The sequence below is a fragment of the Cherax quadricarinatus genome, chromosome 8 (genome assembly GCF_038502225.1).
Source record: "Cherax quadricarinatus isolate ZL_2023a chromosome 8, ASM3850222v1, whole genome shotgun sequence".
NCBI lineage: Eukaryota > Metazoa > Arthropoda > Malacostraca > Decapoda > Parastacidae > Cherax > Cherax quadricarinatus.
Window position 1 is genome coordinate 29,662,632 of NC_091299.1, and position 17,666 is coordinate 29,680,297.

A 17,666-nucleotide genomic window follows, 5' to 3' on the forward strand; every position below is an offset into this window, starting at 1 on the left:
GATATTTGCTGGTCTCTCGCGTATATGTGTCCTGTTTACCTGGAGCCAGCGAGACACATCGCCCAGGCCAGCGAGACACATCGCCCAGGCCAGCGAGACACATCGCCCAGGCCAGCGAGACACATCGCCCAGGCCAGCGAGACACATCGCCCAGGCCAGCGTGACACATCTCCCAGGCCAGCGGGACACATCGCCCAGGCCAGCGAGACACATCGCCCAGGCCAGCGAGACACATCGCCCAGGCCAGCGAGACACATCGCCCAGGCCAGCGAGACACATCGCCCAGGCCAGCGAGACACATCTCCCAGGCCAGCGAGACACATCGCCCAGGCCAGCGAGACACATCGCCCAGGCCAGCGAGACACATCGCCTAGGCAACAGGAAATACCCAGGGAATTACAGTAGCTCTATAGATTATTGACTGATTGCGTTTTTTTCCCCTGAGGGACTTAAAAGATGGGGGGGGGCGACGAGTTAAGGTTTGAAGCGAAGAAGTGTTCGAAATGAAGTAGTGTTCGAAATGAAGTAACCAGTCAAACAATACTAGGGACGGGGATAGAACCCGCGTTTGTTTGCAATCGTGTCATTATGATTTCGTGAGTCATGAAGTAACCAGTGTTCGAAAGGAAATGAAGTAAACTGTGTTCAAAAAGAAGCAGTGTTCGAAGGGAAGCATTGATCGAAATGAGGTAGATTCGAAAAGACGACCTCAGCAAACTTTAGAGAGGACCAAACAAATGGCTACTCAAGTTCAACCTTAGCAAGCGCGGTGAGCAGAAGACTGGAGACGGAGGAGTACCCCGGAGAAACGGATGGTGGGAGGGGGGGGAGGAGAAGGAGGTCAGAACCTGCAAACACCGAGGAAGTAGGACCTGGGGAGCATGTATGGGTCTGGAGGTAGACATGCTGTCAAGGCTATCACCTGTGATGCACAACAGCTGTATGGTACCAGTGGTGTATGTGTGCGTGTTCTATACACCACACGTGTTATACCTGTATTACATTCCACAGCACCTGTATTAAGCCCGCGTCTAATTAATCACGTAGAAACATAAAAAAAACAGAAATTCGAAGTAAAACTGGAATCAGATAATACATGATAACAACGTAAATATACTCGGAGGAAGGAGGGACAGGAACCTGGATATTCTGAGTGCAAGTGAGTCGCAGAGTTGTTGGGAAGAACTTCTTCAGCTAGAGGGTTTTCAGGAAGTGACACTACTTTAAGTAAGGTGGTGGTGGTGGTGGAAGTCAATACACAGTTTTAAGGATATGCACGACAGTGGGCGGAATTGCGAGTCAACTTAAAGTACGATAATATAACTTGTTCCCACTATGTAACGTCATATAGAGTGTTCCCACTATGTAATGATCGTATAGAGTGGGTGTGCGAGTGTTCCCACTATGTACCCACTACAGAAAGTGGGAGGGACTGCAGCACACTGCTGTTGTATCCAACTTCACTAAAATAAAAAAAAATATATAACCTTGAAGATCCCGACACATTCTGAAGTCCTCCAGTCTGCTACCACTTACCAACCCCTTCCTTGTTGTCCTTCCCCTCTCAGTGTCCCCTCTGTCTTTTACCACCAGCACGACCCCCTCTCAGTGTCCCCTCTGTCTTTTACCACCAGCACGACCCCCTCTCAGTGACCCCTCTGTCTTTTACCACCAGCACGACCCCCTCTCAGTGTCCCCTCTGTCTTTTACCACCAGCACGACCCCCTCTCAGTGTCCCCTCTGTCTTTTACCACCAGCACGACCCCCTCTCAGTGACCCCTCTGTCTTTTACCACCAGCACGACCCCCTCTCAGTGTCCCCTCTGTCTTTTACCACCAGCACGACCCCCTCTCAGTTCCCCTCTGTCTTTTACCACCAGCACGACCCCCTCTCAGTGACCCCTCTGTCTTTTACCACCAGCACGACCCCCTCTCAGTGACCCCTCTGTCTTTTACCACCAGCACGACCCTCTCTCAGTGTCCCCTCTGTCTTTTACCACCAGCACGACCCCCTCTCAGTGACCCCTCTGTCTTTTAACACCAGCACGACCCCCTCTCAGTGTCCCCTCTGTCTTTTACCACCAGCACGACCCCCTCTCAGTGTCCCCTCTGTCTTTTACCACCAGCACGACCCCCTATCAGTGACCCCTCTGTCTTTTACCACCAGCACGACCCTCTCTCAGTGTCCCCTCTGTCTTTTACCACCAGCACGACCCCCTCTCAGTGACCCCTCTGTCTTTTCAGTGACCCCTCTGTCTTTTACCACCAGCACGACCCCCTCTCAGTGACCCCTCTGTCTTTTACCACCAGCACGACCCCCTCTCAGTGTCCCCTCTGTCTTTTACTACCAGCACGACCCCCTCTCAGTGTCCCCTCTGTCTTTTACCACCAGCACGACCCCCTCTCAGTGTCCCCTCTGTCTTTTACCACCAGCACGACCCCCTCTCAGTGTCCCCTCTGTCTTTTACCACCAGCACGACCCCCTCTCAGTGACCCCTCTGTCTTTTACCACCAGCACGACCCCCTCTCAGTGTCCCCTCAGTCTTTTACCACCAGCACGACCCCCTCTCAGTGACCCCTCTGTCTTTTACCACCAGCACGACCCCCTCTCAGTGACCCCTCTGTCTTTTACCACCAGCACGACCCTCTCTCAGTGTCCCCTCTGTCTTTTTCCACCAGCACGACCCCCTCTCAGTGACCCCTCTGTCTTTTACCACCAGCACGACCCCCTCTCAGTGTCCCCTCTGTCTTTTACCACCAGCACGACCCCCTCTCAGTGTCCCCTCTGTCTTTTACCACCAGCACGACCCCCTATCAGTGACCCCTCTGTCTTTTACCACCAGCACGACCCTCTCTCAGTGTCCCCTCTGTCTTTTACCACCAGCACGACCCCCTCTCAGTGACCCCTCTGTCTTTTACTACCAGCACGACCCCCCTCTCAGTGACCCCTCAGTCTTTTACTACCAGCACGACCCCCTCTCAGTGTCCCCTCTGTCTTTTACCACCAGCACGACCCCCTCTCAGTGTCCCCTCTGTCTTTCACTACCAGCACGACCCCCTCTCAGTGACCCCTCTGTCTTTTACCACCAGCACGACCCCCTCTCAGTGTCCCCTCTGTCTTTTACTACCAGCACGACCCCCTCTCAGTGTCCCCTCTGTCTTTTACCACCAGCACGACCCCCTCTCAGTGTCCCCTCTGTCTTTTACTACCAGCACGACCCCCTCTCAGTGACCCCTCTGTCTTTTACTACCAGCACGACCCCCTCTCAGTGTCCCCTCTGTCTTTTACCACCAGCACGACCCCCTCTCAGTGTCCCCTCTGTCTTTTACCACCAGCACGACCCCCTCTCAGTGACCCCTCTGTCTTTTACCACCAGCACGACCCCCTCTCATTGACCCCTCTGTCTTTTACCACCAGCACGACCCCCTCTCAGTGACCCCTCTGTCTTTTACCACCAGCACGACCCCCTCTCAGTGACCCCTCTGTCTTTTACTACCAGCACGACCCCCTCTCAGTGACCCCTCTGTCTTTTACCACCAGCACGACCCCCTCTCAGTGACCCCTCTGTCTTTTACCACCAGCACGACCCCCTCTCAGTGTCCCCTCGGTCTTTTACTACCAGCACGACCCCCTCTCAGTGTCCCCTCTGTCTTTTACTACCAGCACGACCCCCTCTCAGTGACCCCTCTGTCTTTTACCACCAGCACGACCCCCTCTCAGTGTCCCCTCTGTCTTTTGCCACCAGCACGACCCTCTCTCAGTAACCCCTCTGTCTTTTACCACCAGCACGACCCCCTCTCAGTGACCCCTCTGTCTTTTACTACCAGCACGACCCCTCTCTCAGCGGCCCCTCTGTCTTTTACTACCAGCACGACCCCTGGCACGAGGCCAGGACCAGCCTCTTACCTCCCCTCAACTACCTGTCCTCACCTGCCCAGCCACTAGCCCTCCCTCCCTGCTTCCTTCCCTCCCTCCCTCCCTGCTTCCTTCCCTCCCTCCCTGCTTCCCTCCTTGCTTCCCTCCCTGCTACCCTCTCCCTGCTTCCCTCTCTGCTTCCCTCACTGCTTCCCTCCCTCCCTCCCTTCTTCCCTCCCTGTATCCCTCCCTGCTTCCCTCCCTCCCTGCTTCCCTCCCTGCTTCCCTCCCTCCCTCCCTCTCTGCGTCCCTCCCTGCGTCCCTCCCTCCCTCCCTGCTTCCCTCCCTGATTCCCTCCCTGCTTACCTTCCTCCCTCCCTCTCCCCTTCAATGCCTATCCTTTCACAACGCATTCATCGTCACATCTCTGTTCCCCTCCACAACCTTTACAACTCCACAGCCTCCACCCCTCCACAACCTCTACCCCTCCACGACCTTCACCCTTCCACAACCTCCACCCCTTCACAATCTCCACAACCTCCCCCTCTACAATCTCCACAACCTCCCCCTCTACAATCTCCACAACCTCCACCCCTCCACAACCTCCACAACCTCCACAACCTCCACCCCTCTACAATCTCCAAAACCTCCACCCCTCCACAACATCCACTCCTCTACAACCTCTACCCCTCCACGACCTTCACCCTTCCACAACCTCCACCCCTTCACAATCTCCACAACCTCCCCCTCTACAATCTCCACAACTTCCACCCCTCTACAATCTCCACAACCTCCACCCCTCCACAACCTCCACAACCTCCACAACCTCCACAACTTCCGCCCCTCTACAATCTCCACAACTTCGACCCCTCTACAGTCTCCACAACCTCCACCCCTCCACAACCTTGACAACCTCCACCCTTCTACAATCTCCACAACCTCCACCCCCTACACCTTCCATCCCTCCATAACCTCCACCCCTCTACAACCTCCACCCCTCCACATCCTCCACAACCTCCACCCCTCCACATCCTCCACAACCTCCGTCCCTCTACAACTTCCACAGCCTCCATAACCTCCATAACCTCACAACTTCCACAACCTCCACAACTTCACAACTTCCACAACCTCTACAACCTCCACAACCTCTACAACCTCCACAACCTCACAACTTCCACAACCTCCTCAGCCTCCACAACCTCACAACTTCCACAACCTCCACAACCTCCATCCCACTACAGCTTCCACACCCTCCATAACTTCCACAACCTCACAACTTTCACAACCTCACAACTTCCACAACCTCACAACTTCTACAACCTCCACAACATCCACAACCTCACAACTTCCACAACCTCCTCAGCCTCCACAACCTCACAACTTCCACAACCTCCATCCCACTACAGCTTCCACACCCTCCATAACTTCCACAACCTCACAACTTTCACAACCTCACAACTTCCACAACCTCACAACTTCTACAACCTCCACAACATCCACAACCTCACAACTTCCACAACCTCCTCAGCCTCCACAACCTCACAACTTCCACAACCTCCACAACCTCCATAACCTCCACAACCTCCACCCCTCTCTTCCCTGATATAGGAGAAATTTCGGGCTGACCTGGATTCTGTAAATAGTCCAAGTCGGACCGAAACATCATCGTAAGCTTCTCTGTTCTATGTGCGGGATATTTGTATATTGTTCCAGTCACATTATTGCGCCTTTTTGTTCTAAGTGGAAACATAACTAGCTTTTGTTTCCACTCTGTAACTTATGTAAACAACAGAGGAACTGCACATTATCGACGTATCAAATTTTGCTTAAAAAAATATTTCATGTACTTTCAGATTTATCATTTTGTATTAACTGTAGTGTGGAAGAAATATGTAAATTCGCAACATCTGGATGTTTTTATTTGTAGACATTTCACCACCCAATGGCTTTATCAGTAAAAGGACATAATGTGAAGACTGAAGAACTATGTACAAAAGATGGGGTAATCAGTCCCTCAGCCTGGGGATATGTCTTTATCTTCTAGATTACATTAACATTAAATTACATTCAATTAACATTAACACCCCCCATCATCACTTTTTTAAAATTCGCACGTAAATTCTCATATGTCTGAATCAACACTCAGCTCCTACCCATCTAGAATCTTACACCAAATTTAACATTAGTTCCCTCAGTGTTAAAATATCCTACTTCATATCAGTAATGTTAATTGTGTTTTTTCTTTCTTTTCTTTCTTTTCATCATTCACGGACATCCCAGCAAGCTAACTTCGAAATTTTATTCTGGGCATTTTAAGTGGTTACGTGAAGGGATTTAGGATGACCAGCCCTTTGTTCCAGACTAGGAGGAAGGGCCTTCTTCTCTTCCTCCTACGCTTGTTCCTCTTCCTCCTCCCCCTTTTCCTCCTCTTCTTCCCCCTCTTTACTCCTCTATCTCCCTCACCTGCACAGACTAAAAACAACCCTGGTTAATCTAATTCAGGTGAGCGTGTGAGCCGTCAGGGGAAAGACAGTGATCGGGACAGAAGGAAGAAAAAGATGCTCCTCTGTTGCCTCTTCTTTCTCTCCTCTTTCTTTTTTTCGTACTTTTTTATGTATTTTTCCATCCTTTCTTCTTTATTAAGCCATATTTCACTCTGTGTAAAGCTTTATCAAGTCACGTTTCCCTCAGAGTAGAGCTTTATGAAGCCACGTTTCACTCTTTGTGGAGCTTTATCCAGTCACGTTTTCCCCAGAGTGGACCTTTATGAGGCCACTTTTCACTCATTGTAAAGCTTTATCAAGTCATATTTCCCCAAGAGTGGAGCTTTATGAAACCACGTTTCACTCAGTGTAGAGCTTTATCAAGCCAAGTTTCCCCCGTAGCAAAACTTTATCAAGTCATACATTCGATAGAGTTAAAGCCTGTTCTTCATCTCTGCCTTTTCTTGACCTTTACAAACTGCAGTCAAACCGCACTCTCCTCTACAAACACCTTAAGAAAAAAAAAAAAAAGGAAAAATTAAACGAAAAGGAAAAAATGGTATAGACAATAGATATGGACGATAGACATGAAACCGGTGGCGTACGAGCTCTCCGAACCACGTAAATATTTCTTGCTCTTATTTTTTTTTCTCCCATTTCGTCTAGCGGAGATAAACATCGCGTTCGTTGTTAGTATATTTCAATTAGTTAAGTTTCTTTTCTGCCATGGAGTGTTGTTCCTGTGTGGATTAGAAGCATTTGCATTCTCCACACACACACACACACACACACACACACACACACACACACACACACACACACACACACACACACACACACACACACACACACACACACGCACACACACACACACACACACACACACACACACACACACACACACACACACACACACACACACACACACACACACACACACACACACACACACACGGACGCTTGGCAACTTGTCTTACATTAATGGAAAAACTCAGTTCCGGAGGATCTGATGATCCTCCCTCGTGTCTCGTAGCCAGCAAACTGTTAATTGGCTGCGAGCGTCCTTGACTTGAGTCCTACACAATAGCAAGGAGTAGGAGGGCCAGGGAAGGACTCTGGCTGCGCTCCACTCACTCTCCGTGAATCTTAAACAGGAGTCCTACACACCAGGAGGGAGCGGGAGGGGCCGAGGAAGGACTCTGGCTTCGCTTTCAATGCTGGATTCGATAGAAGAATGAGCGTTGGTTTTGCCTGGGGAGGGAAGGAAGACAACTGCTTACAGGAGGATGTTATGAGCGGGGAGGAGAGGAGTTCCTGCAGAGGATGATGCTCAGGGAAGAATCCCTGGCCTTGCCTCTAGTGGAAAGATGGATGAACCTGGAAGTTTATGGCGCTGAATTGTTCTAAGCTGTTATTAAACCTCCGAGGAGTCTTGACTGATAATACCAGCGGTTCCACTCTGGCACCATAGAGAAAGTTGAGAAATCCAAGAGGGCCTCCACGGTTTTCGCCGACTGCTAGAAAGCACATACTCAGTGGCCACTTTATTAGGTACACCCTATTGGTACTGGCTAGGGTTGCACTTTGCCCCTAGAACAGCGTGAATTCTTGGCGGCATGGATTCAACAAGGTGCTGAAAACATTCCTTGGAGATTCTGGTCCATGTTGACATGATAGCATCATGTAGCTGCTGCTCATTTGTCTGCTGCACATTCATGCTGTGAATCTCCCATTCTACCACAACCCAAAGGTTTACGCCAAATTCTGACCCTACCATCTGCATGTTGCAGCAGAAACTGTGGTTCATCAGGCCAGGCGACGTTTTTCCAATTTTCAACTGTCCAGTTTTCGTGAGTGTGTGACCAGTGTAGGCTCAGTTTCCTCTTCTTAGCAGACAGGAATGGAACCCTGTGGAGACTTCTGCTGCTATGACCCATCCACTTCAAGGTTAGACGTGTTGTGTATTCAGAGATGCTCGTCTGCATACCACAATTTTAACACTTGGTTATTAAAGTCACTGTCGCCTTCGTGTCAGCTTGAACTGGTCTGGTCTTTCTCCTGTGACCTCTCTCATTAACAAGGTGTTTCCACGCACAAAACTGCCACTCACTGGATGTTTTGTTTTTCACACCATTCTCTGTAAACTCGAGAGACTCTTGTGCGAGAAAATCCCAGGAGATCAGTAGTTTCTGAGATATGCAATTCACTGTGTCTGGCACCAACAATCATTCCACAGTCAAAGTTACTTGGATCACATTTCTTCCCTATTCTGATGTTCAGTCTGAGCAACAAGTAAACCTCTTGTCCATGCCTGCATGCTTTCAAGCTGCCACGTGTCTGGCTGATTAGATATCTGCATTAACGAGCCAGAGAACAAGTGAACCTAATAAATTGGCCATTGAGTGTATCCATCAACATGAATAATCAATATTAAAAAAAGGGCTCATTTTTTTTTCTAAAAAGGGACACTACCCTTGATACATCCAAGCTGCTGGTAGATTGACCTCATAATTGGTTGTTTGTGTAAGATGGCTGTCATCCTGGACACAGACATTTAGACACGAAACTACCATACCTTGGTTTGCTTGTAATCGTGTCTTTATGATTTTGCAAGTCGTTTAGACACACCCACCTCCCCAGCGTCCACCATGCTAGTCAGGGTAAAGAAAGTATCCTAGACAACTGTTGCATGTTATACTCATGGACGCCATTATATAATTGAAAAAATAGCCAGGCTACAATATTTCATGTAATATTATATTGCAGACTTCTTTATTAGTAGCTAAAATAAAGAAGTTCGACTTTATTATTATCTGACGTTACATGAATAAGAAATTCGCTCTCAGTTATTATTGTAAATATTAGTGTATATGCTGTTAGGTTATTACTGAAATCTATGTTTACCAATAACTGGGCAGGTGTTTAAAAGCACTAGTTAAATTGCTGACAACTGGTTTTGCTGCGGCTTACCTCTTGCTTAGGTCACCTGACTGACCTCATGTTATGTTACCCGAGACTGGTGCAGAGGTAGTAAGCTCGGGCCCTCAGCCATGAATACACCTCCCTTCTGCACTAGGTTACAAAGATACTCCTTAGTACTTTAAAGCACGTCAATTTATATTAAGTCTCTTGCAGGAGGCAATACTGAATCTCGTTTAAAAGGTAACTAGTCCGAGATATCTCTTTGAGAACTGAAGCTTTCTCTTGAATAGAATATTAGTTAAATCTGGTTTGTATATAGTTGTCCATATTAACAAACTGGTTTTGTCTCCATTCATAATGTTAATATAGATATAAATATTGTTATATAATGAATCTACTTCTAACGAAAATAGTGAAGCAACCATGATATTAAAATCATATATTTATATACCTTGGTTAAGTCATTTCAAAATTATTGAAATTGATGTTTTAAATATTTTATGTTGGATTCTTGTTATCCCCAACAAAAAAGAAGGATAATTATTATTTTGTAATGTAAATAAATTGTTGGTAGTAAAGTGCTACCTTGGAACCAACCGAATTAATAAGCGGCTGGTTAAGCAAGCCAAGATGATTATTATTATTATAACCAAAGAAGGCGCTAAACGGACAAGGGTCATATAGCGCTGCGGGCAGAAAATAGGGTTGAGATTATAAACAGCTAGGTGGAGGGGGGATCAGAGGTGAGGGGAGTAAAGGGCTGAAAGGGATGCTAAGGGCTATATGTCAAAGTTCATACAGTAAAGCAGTTGCTGACAAAAAGTCAAAGAATGATTGTAAGTCAAAAGCAGGACTGTCTGCATGAAGGGTAGATAAGGTAAGAATGGCAGGGCGGCAGCGGCGTTGGAGGTAAATCCTGCGAGCTCGCTGGTAAACTGGTAAACCGGGCAATTGAGGAGAAAGTGAAGAACCGAAATAGGGACTCGACAAACCTCACAGAGAGGAAGAGGGTGTCGTTCCAAGAGGTACCCATGGGTAAGGCGAGTATGGGCAATGCAGAGCTGGGAGAGAGCAGTCTCCCTAGTACGGCAACGGTGGTAAGATGGCCACAAACCTATAAGCGGTTTAATAGAGTACAACTTGTTATGGTGCATGCCTGACCACCATTGTTGCCAGCGGCTGCGAAGACAGGCAGAGATGACTGAAAAATAATCCCTGAATGGAATACCTCTATAGGAAACCGGAAGCTCATGTACCGCTAACCGTGGAGCAGCATCCGCTTCTTCATTGCCCTACACATCAACGAGTCCAGGAACCCAACAGAAAACTACGTCTTTGTTCTTGCTAGCCACACGGCACAACCACAGTTAAATACGAAGGTGAGTGGAATCATATTGTTTAATTTCTTGTAAGTTACTGAGGGAATCTGAAATGATCACAAACGTCGAAGGAGACATATGTAATACGGAGAAGCGCAGTGAGGATGGCATACAACTCGGCAGTAAAAATGCTAGCCGAGCCTAACAAATGTCCTCGGACAACATCGTCAGGGAACGCTGCTGCGAACCCAACACCAACAGAAGATTTGGAACCGTCCGTATAAACAGCAACGGCATGAGTATGCTTTCGGAAGTGATGAAGAAAAAGAAATCGAGAAGCTGTTGTAGGTAGGAGAGCTTTGGCGCAGGACAGTAGGGGAGAACAGACACGAACTGTTGAAACCACCCAAGGGGGAAGGGAAAAGGCAGACGCTGAATGAACATGCAAGGGAGGTAAGTGGAGAGAAGACCGGAGTGAGTGAAGACGAAGAGAAAACAGTCAGAGTAAGCAGGGGCGTCAAGCAAATAATGGGCTTTCGCTAACTAACGTCTGAGACCAACTTATATGTAGATGGAACACGAGGATCATGAGAGCGGACACATTAACGAAGGCAATGAGCATCGCGACGACCAGCTAAGGAAGGGACATTCGCCTCAGCATAGAGGCTTTCAACCGGGGATGAACGAAAGGTGCCAAGGCATAAATATAGACCTTGATGATGAAGGGGATCTAACTTAGAGAGAGAGTGTTAGGAGAAGCTTCAGAATAGCCTTGGTTTCTTTAGTCCAGCTTTGACAAGACTAGGGTGGAATGCAAATGGAGAAGAGTTCGGCAATATGCTCCCCATGAACGATGAGCGAGAATTTTAAGGAGCTTCAGCCATCCATGGCAAGTTGCCTTCCAAGAAGAAATGTGAGGTTTCCATGTCAACCGGCGATCGAAGAGAAGGCCAAGAAACTTTACTGTATCACATTCTAGAATACATGAGCCGTGCAAATACAGTGGAATATCTGGGATAAGAGGACGTCTAGTGAAGGTAATGAAACGGGTTTTCGTACTAGAAAATTTAAAGCTACCAGGCGACAGTCAGCGCCTGAGGAAGCTATAGCGAAGTCATCCACATAAAGTGATGACCAAATATGCGATGGAAGAACGGAAGGTAGGTCATTTATAGCTAAGAGAAAAAGGGTAGTGCTAAGGACTCCCTCGGCCTGTACAAAATCTGAGGAAAGTGAAGCACCAACGATGACCCGAAAATGTGTCAGATAAGAAAGCAGCAAGGTAGGTTGGTAGATTACCGTGGAGGCCTAAGGAGTGGGTTTGGTCTAAAATGTTATACCTCCAAGTGGTGTCACATGCCTTCTCAAGATCAAAAAAGACTGCTAGGATGGAGTGTTTGTTAGCAAAGGAATTTTGCACATACATATCTAAGTGGAACAAGAGATCCAAAGTAGAAGAGCCCTCGCGAAAGCCATATTAGCGTGGGGGAAAAACTATTGTGAGCCTCCAAGAACCATTTCAGACGTCTGTTCACCAATCGGTCCATCACCTTGCAGATTGCACTGGTCAGGGCAATGGGACGATAGTGAGAGATATCAAACCCCGAGGTGCCTGGTTTGCGAAACGGTAGTACGATGGCAGATTTCCATTGTAGAGGGAGAACCCCCTAACGCTCAAATAAGATTAAAAAGACGCAAAAGGACTGGAAGGGCCGTAGAATGCAGCTGTTGTAGCATACTGATATGAATATCATCAGGTCCAGCTGTCGACGTTTGGCAATCGGAAATCGTGGAGAAATGCAAGGACAATTGCTCCTTGGTAGACTTAGACGCAAGAAATGAGGGACAAATGTGAAGCCCTTGGGAGACATGGACCAGATAGTTTCCGATTTCCATGGCAACTTCAACATGTTCTGCAATACTAACACCAGCAACCCGCAAAACGGGAGCTGGGTCCAGAATGTACTTGCCACACAACTTTCGTACCTTCTTCCAAACCACATGCATAGGGGAAGATGAAGTAATGGTAGACACATAGTCTTATGAACAAGTGCGTTTAGTGTTGCGTATGATGCAGCGAGCAACTGCCCTTGCCTGCTTGAAATCTAAAAGACACAATGTGCCCATGCAGTGTGCATGCACAGTGTGCATGTGCCCATGCAGTGTGCCCACTGCATGGGCACACGTAGATCACCCAGGCATGCATGTCTGAGAATGCCTGCCTGAGGTTTGAGGAATAGAACGTGATGCAACAGTCAAAACTAAGGTCGAAAACTGGTGTACCAGCTCAGCAATAGAGGACGAAAGGGGCTCCTCACAAAAGGTGGTAAGATGAGATTATAAGTCCTAATTCGCTCGTGCAAATTGCCAACGAGAACTACGAGGTGGCCAGGAATACGTAGTAGAAGTAAGAAGAATAGGAAAGTGATCACTGCCGTGTAAATCCAGAAGAACAGACCAAGCGTAATCAAGTGCAATTGACGAGGAACAGATAGATAAATCAATGCAAGAGAGAGAAACTGAGTGCGAGAGTCAAAATGGGTAGGAGCACCCGTATTTAAGACATGAAGAGGATGAGAAGCGAGAAAAGTCTCCAACTGATCACCATGAGAGTCACAGTGGGACCCTCCCCACAGATGATGGTGAGTATTAAAATCACCTAACAACAAGATGGGCGGTGGTAGAGAAAAGATCAAAAACGCAATATCCGAGATACAGAACACACAGGAGGGGCAAAGATTTAGAGAGCAAACTTTATACTACCTGCGTAAATAAATACGAGCTGCAGTATAATGTAGCAAAGGACGAACTGGTATACCAACGCTCTCAAGAAGCGGGCTCTCATTAAATGATTGATCAGGAAAAGGATCAGAAGAATGTAACAGCTCCTGAAACGCAACACATATTGGGGGAAAACTGAGAGCAACACTTGGAGTTCTAGTTGGAGATAGCGTCAAGTGTCTCAGCAGATAAGGAAGATGCCTATACCATGATTTCAGAGACAGGTGGGGTAGAGTAAGTAGAGATCGGGGTGATTATGGAGGCAACTAAAGGGGCCTGAGAGGGGTGGGGAGTATGAACCTGGAGAGATGCGTTAACGGGGCAGAAGAGTCCTGCAGTGGAACAGGAGAGGAAGGAGGTTGGAAGGTAACTAGGGAAGAAGACTGGGGGGGACAGGAGAAGAGGGGACTACACGAGGGGGGTGAACTTCCACCTTCGTGTGAGAGTTAGAAAGGGGAACGAGAACTAGGAACTGAGGTAGAAGATAGATTCAACTTCACAGGTGAGAGATGTGAAAAGGTGTAGGCTTCCAAGGTTTTGTAGATTGAGAAACTAGCGAGCGAGATGAAGAAGTAGAAATAGGAAGAGGTATGGAGGTAGGAGTTTCAGAGGATAAAACTGCAAAAGAATTAGAAATGGGGGTGACCCCAGATGGCATGGTAGTAGAGAAGCTGGTAGGCTGGAGGATCGTCAAGGTTGGAGGCCTCCAAGCTACCCGAGAATAAGGAACACAAGGAAGATTTCCTTGAAGTCAGAGATGAGAGACAGCCATAGCGTAAGTAAGGCCTTCGATCTCTTTAAGATAACGGATTTCTCATTCATTACGATAGCCTTGACAATGGCATGAAAAAGAAAGACGAGATTCATTGCAATTGAGAAAAGAGGGGGGAAGACTGCGGCTTCACAGACCAGGCACTCCACCACAGATCTGCAGTATTTAGCAGGGTGTCTGAAGCGCCAGCAGTTACGACAATGCTGGGGAGTCGGGACTACTTTACAGACCTCTAGGCGATGGCCTGCAATATAAACAGAGGACGGGAATTCATGGCAGTCGAAGGTTAAGCGGGCGATGTTATTGGAAAAGTGCCTCTGCCGCAAGCGGGCAGGACGTATGTATCCACTTTGAGAATAAGAAGGTCCTGAAGGGCTAATTGCTCTAAAATATCATTGCCGCAAGATAAAAAAATCACTCTGCATAATGGTGCACAGTAAAACCACCATACCAATGCAAGAACTGAGTGTAGCATGCTTATGGACTGTGACTGGAATGTTATCTATGGAAGTTATATGGGAAAGATCATGAGCTTGTTCTGAATTCTGAACTGTAATGACACGTGTACCATTTTGAAGAGTGTGAAAGGATATATTTTGGCCAACGTGTCGTAAAAGAGCTTTACCAACATTATGATCAGAAAAATAGTCAGTTGGAGAAGTTGGTTGTAAGGAAAAGAATTTAGTCCACTGTGTACTTGTATACATGGTGTGCAAAGGAAGTGGGTGCTGCATAGGTCGTTTTTGGGTAGACATCAAAGAACCGTCGTCAGTAGGTGGTCTGGAACGTTTAGGAGTAGCACCGCTGGCGGTCCAACCTGAGGGCTGTGGGCTATCCAAAAACTGTCACACCGTATGCAGGGAACCAGGACACATTGTTAAAGGCGTGCAAGAGGCAGAGGGATTAACAGAAATGGGTGGTGCCTCAGCAACTGGAGCAGGAGACGAATTGTCACCAGCAGAAAGTACAGGGGTATGAGAAGAATCTAGAGAAAGGTCCAATAATGAAGCAGAGTCAGAACAGGGTGTGGAATCAGAAAGGGGCCTGGGAGGAGGAGGGTTGTCACTGAACGAAAACTGCATGATAGTTGTGCTTCTCTCGTGTTATCTTCTTGTAAATTTAAAGAAAAAAAGAAAGAAGGAAAGAAAAAAAAGAGGGACAGCAGAAGGACAGTCACTAGAAGGCATGGAAGGGACATAAGTTCCTCCCCTCATCCAAGAGGGCCTCGAGCCCACTAGCAGTGAAGATGCAGCGTGGAACCGGTGCCAAACCCTACCCTTCATGCCAGTAAACCAACGCTCCGGGATAGCAACCTCACATCTACCGAGCCACCTCAGTGGTCAAAAGAAAGGGCGGTCAAAAAAACACCACAAAGCATACCTCCTTCAGCTGCCACTTCCCAGAACCGACAGGCAGCCTCTGGAGATACACTCATCATCTACAGGACACCCCACCCACTTCTCAGAAATCCGGGAAGGGAGCAGGGCACCTCCAGACAGTTCAGATTCCCTATGAACCCACACCACCCCCGAGGGACCCTACGGAGTAGGATGAACCCCAGCACACTTCCTCCTACCTAGAAACCGTAATGACAGAAGGAAGGACCCCAGAGACTACAAGCGGGACGGGGAAAGGGAAGAGTTGGGAGAGGGGAAGAAAAGGAAAAAAAGGAGGGATGGGGAGGATGGGATAGGGAAGGGAGGATTGGGGGTACTTAGACTCGCTCTGGGGAAGGAGACCAATGGGTTTAATTCCTCAGGCCAAGAGCCTCTTCCCCGCGGCAAGGAGCCCGCCTTGAAGAGGCAAGCCAAGGTGAACTTGACATACTAAAAGCAACAAAAACATTTATAGTTACGTAAGGTACACATTTATTTGAGTCAGATTCTCATCACATTACAGTAACATCCGGTCTTGTATCTTGATCTGTCACTCCGGTGAGTACTGCAAAATTGTCAACAATGATTATTTTTCACTTGTAAACAGGGCAGTGGGTATTTGGCATGCTCAATCGACTATTACCCAGTACACTATTGATCCCTGATGCCCCGTAACTAATGCCAATAATAGTATAGAATTTAATGGTCCTTAACCTTCCTGCACAAGTCTGCCATATTTGATGGTCAAATGTGTGATGAAGGCCGCACGGCTTTGTTGACACTGTGCGGTGTGGAACCTACATGCAGTTGAATTCATAATTTCATGTGAGAGCCGCATCCATTTCCTAGAAGGGCCACATGCGGCCCGCGGGTCTTGGGTTGGGGACCTTCGGTATAGATTGTATTTCTACCCGCACCTAAAACTACCTCTTCTAATGCCATAGAGAGGACTATCTTCTTCAACGTTCCATTCAAGCGAGCAATACTTGCCTGAGAAACACGGAACATAGCTGTGAAAGAGATGTGTAGGAGTTATATTAATTAGTAACGAGGACAAAACTGTTGCCGTAGATGCGGCTATGCTAGAAGTCCTGCTAGACAAACTCATCCTGGGCTCAGAGTTATAATATGAGCCCTTGAGTGCCCTGAGAGCGTATTCACCAGCAGTCCAAGAATCTGAAGGGTATAAAGCCCTAAAATTTTTCTCACCAGGACCAGCAGCCAGGGATATAGGTAATCAGCAGGCAGGAATACAGATGATTATCAAGCAGGGACACAGGTGATCAGCAGGTAGGGACACAGCTGATCATACAACATAACGAAGAAAACATTAACGCCGTTCTCGAAGATGTCGTAAGATACCCTTAAACCTCAAAGCAATATTCCCCAAGTCTTCCCTTCATGGCCGTAGTTCTCCAAGTCAGTGACTACTTTTCCATACATCAGACACATGTGCAACACTTGGGTATCTTTAATGAAGAAACGTTTCCCCACACAGTGGCTTCGTCAGTCCATACCAAGGAGAATGGTGAAGAACAGGAGGAGTTTGAGGTAATCAAGGCTGAGGGACTGATTACCTCAAACTACTTCTGTTCTTCACCATTCTCCTTTGTATGGACTGATGAAGCCACTGTGTGGTGAAACGTTTCCTCATTAAAGATACCCAAGTGTTGCACATGAGTCTTATTTATCAACTTGTTTGGGTCTCTAAAACATTTGTCTACATACTTCTCCATAACTTATCCATTGCGCTACATTCCTTGAGGAAACGTGAGCAGTACTGCAAATACGCCAGTAAGACAGAAGCACCAATATTCATTTCTCAAAGACATCTTAAATAATGACTGAAAAGCGAACAGATCAAATGGACTGTGAAAAAGGACAAATATTGATCTTCAATCATATAAACAAATAATACACATTTAACGGTTTGGCTTAAGGTATTAGTAAATTCAGAGCTGAATATACCGTACAAATCAACTAATATTGGCCTCCTCTGTTTTACAAAGGCTGGTGGCGACACTCCAGTTTTCTGTCCTACGCTCCAGTTAGGGATTATATATATGATGATACAGATGATCCAGAATATTAGTGCTGTTCTACCAGGAGCACGAGCCATTGATCCAGCCAATAGCACTCTCCTTGGCGCTCCTCTTGG